We start from the raw sequence: 3,818 nt of genomic DNA on the forward strand, positions 1-3,818 counted from the left end.
GAGCTACAATAAACCTTTCATTACTTTAACTTGATTATGTCAGTTATTTTTTATAGCAACAAAAATCTGAATTCTATACCTTCCTTTGGGGCCTGGAAGTGTGAGCCATTCAATTTTTTTCTTTTAAAAAATTATTTTGACATTTTATAATCTTTAAGTTCTTATATACATTTTAGATCTTCTCTCAACTGAGTTATTTTTGTAAGAGTCCACAATTAAAATTTTACTTTAAACCTTCTACGGTTCTTTGGGTGGGCTCATGTTGAATTTATAAATTGTTTTTAAGAGAATTAACATCTTAATGACATGTGTCTTCCAACCCATGAAACAGCATCTTCATTTGTTTAGGCCTTCTTTAGTTTCTTGCATCAAAATTTTGTATCTTTTGGTGTATAGACATTGGAAATACTGACACAGACTTGTCTATAAGAATTCCATATTTTTAGTTACTGCTGCAAATTGTATTGTTTTAGAGTTTTTTAAAAGATGGCTACTTATTGCTAGCAAATGCAATACAATTGATTTTTTAATACTGAGCATATAGTCTCTAATGTAATTGTTTTAGTAACTTTTCCCATCGCCTCTGTAGGATTTTCTCTGTGATCCTGTTAACTCCACCCAGTGAGTATGGACTGATTGTCCCTGGTTTATAAACTTTCAGATTTATGATGGTTCAAAAATTATATGCAGTAATTTAGTGGATACTGTGTTGTGGGCTTCCTAGTCCCCTTTTTACCAGACTCTGTGGGGCAGGGAGCCACACATTTGAGGCAGCCACAGCATCCTGTGGGTTAATAGTCAGCGTTCTGTGCTCTATTATGTTGCTGAGCTGTAGTGTTTACTTAGTCATATTGGAGACTTGTTTGTTTTTTGCTGGTTTGTATTCATATTGTTTTGTTTTGTTTTGTTTTGTTTGAGACAGTGTTTCTCTGTAACTCTACTCTGACAGTCTTGGAACTAGCTCTGTAAAGCACCTGGCCTTAAACTCATAGATATCCTCCTGCCTCTGCCTCCTGAGTACTGGGATTAAATGCATATGCCACTTCAACCCCAGACATTGTCAGTTTACATCCTTGTTATTTAACACATGCAACCTTGTCCTAAGTTAAGGAGTATCTGCAGTTTGCTTCAGATAACTTAAATTTTCAATTTTGTAATTTCATGTGTTTTTATAGTCCGTTTCTTATGGGAGCCTTTCTGTTTTTAATTACTTGGTGAATGCAGTTCTTTATTCATTTGAGCACAGTTATAATAGCAGATTTAAAGTAATTTTTCCTTAAATGTCAACATCCACTCTGTAATCCCAGGGTCTGCCTTCATTTTGTTGCATTTAAATGTGTCTAGTGATTTCAGATTTTATTTAGGATATTCTGTAATATACTCTATAGATACTTTAGATTATTCTTTTCTGTCTTTTTAGAATATATATATATATGTATATATATATATATATATATATATATATATATATATATATATATATATATATATATATATATATTACCCATGGATGCTGGATGCATATGATGCAGGGGGATGGACTTATAGATGATTATGAGCTGCTTGATATGAGTGCAGGCTTCAAACCCAGGTCCTCTGCAAGAGCAATGCTTTTAACTGACAAGTCAGCTCTCCAACCCCAGACTCGTTTGATTTTAGAAAAGAAAAATAACTTGCTGGACTGAGCAAAAACTATCTCACCTCAGCTGGGTTTCCTTTTGTCTATCTCATATTTGTACATTTTAATAGACATAGTTCCAAAATGACAGATACAGATCTCCCCAAATTTCCTCTTGCTTCAGAGTTAAATTTTTTTGAGAATTCAATTCGTGAATGCTGTATTTACATAATTTCCATCTCTTTCTTGCTCCTCCTATTTGTCCTGTGCTCCCTCCCTCTCAAATTCATGACCTTTTCTATAATTATTACACACACACACACACACACACACACACACACACACACACACACCCCTTTCCTGTGATGGTCCCTGAACTCTCAGGTATATTGTTTGTATTGTATTCTTTGTAGCTGGACACCCCATGGTCAGTTGTTCTTTGCATGTTGAGCAGTTGTGGATTTCTCTAATGGTTGCCATCTGCTGTAAAAAAGGAGCTTCATTGATGGGGAAATAAAATTTATACTTGCCTGTGGATGTAGGTATAATTATTTAGAATGAAGCTGGGAGTTATACTGCCTTAGGAAACTATAGTAGTGTGCTATCCTGTAGGGCCCAGCCCCACTGGCTTTACAGTACTTGGCAGGAATTAGTTCCTTTTAAGTGTGCTTTAAGTTCACATAGATGGCTATTGGTATCACAAAGTAATAAATGCCACCACTTTGGCTAGGTTGCCTGACCAGTGAGCTCTTAGGATCTGTCTATCGCTGCCCCGCATTTCTACCTTTGTTGGGTTACAGACACACATAGCTTTGCTTGGGTTTTCACTGGAGTGCCAGAAATTTGATCTTGGTTGCCATGCTTGCATGCATCACATACTCTTATTAGTAAATCCTCTCTCTAGCCCCTCTACTCATCTTCTTCATAGCTCTAACTATCGTTAGTATGATGCAAGTTTCTTTTGGATTGATATTGCCATTCTGGCCCGGGTCCCAGATTAAGCAGGAATAAAACATACCAGAGCACACATTTGTGATATTTCAAACACTGCCTGCTCTTCAGCATATACCAGAGCTCTCTAGCCAAACCCAAAACAGGTTAACAAATTCACAGCACACCTATAAATTTAAGAAAGAAATATTTGTCTGTCTCGGGACCTGAGCCTGTGATTGTTCATTACACAGCATCCACTGACCATTACAAAGCTATGTTATTTCTCTTTCAGTGTATCTCACTTTATATCTGCCCATCTTTTTTTCATCAGTAAACGCTGGGTACCTACCTGTCCATCAGAAGTGTCAGTGTGGCTGCTGAGTTAGGATTACATTTACTTACAGGATTTCTCCATTTCAGATAGTGTTTATTTCATGCTGACAATGGGAGAAAGGCAGCCAGTTAATCTTGACACAATTGAATTCAGAAATGCCTCAGATCTAATTTTACTTCCTTCCCATTCCCCAGTTACTCTTTCTGCTTCCTTCAGTTGTGTGTGTTTCAAGTCATCCCCACTGTTTACTTTTAATTTCTACTTCATTTTAATTATTTAATGGATGGCATCCGGGTAACACCTGTCATTCACCGAGTTTACTGAACAGTTTGTTTTCTGCGTATGAAATGTCAAAAGTATTTGATCTGCTGCTTCATAGGTACTACTATTCTTTGGGCTGCAGACCCTGGGGCCCAGCCTTCCTTCTCTTTCTGAGTGATTGGAAGGGACAACATTCTTGGAGGTGAAAGCAGAGTACTTCAAAATTATAACACATAACTGTATATAAGCAGTGACTAGCAAGTCGGAAATTCTTTGTTGTTTACCTGCTGATTGTGTACAAACGTGTAGATTGGCATGCTCAATCACTGGTGTTAGAGGTCAATACAGCAAGGGATCAGTGTTTGATTGGAACCCTTGCTCAACCCCTGTACAATAAAAAAAAAACACGGTTTGCTCTTCTTACCCCAACCCTGCCCACAAGAAAAAAATTCTGTGTTAACACTTCATCTCTCGATGTCTCTGACTTCTAGCTACATACCCATGAGTGCCTGCCCAAGGGCTCAGCCTTTTTACCTTATTTTTTTTATTATTTTTTTAATTATTATTATTTTCTTTATTTACATTTCAAATGCTATCCCGAAAGTTTCCCATACCCCTCCCGCCACCTCTGTTCCCCTACCCACCCACTCCCACTACTTGGCCCAGGCCTTG

Source organism: Mus pahari, chromosome 7 (genome assembly GCF_900095145.1).
Source record: "Mus pahari chromosome 7, PAHARI_EIJ_v1.1, whole genome shotgun sequence".
Taxonomy (NCBI): Eukaryota; Metazoa; Chordata; class Mammalia; order Rodentia; family Muridae; genus Mus; species Mus pahari.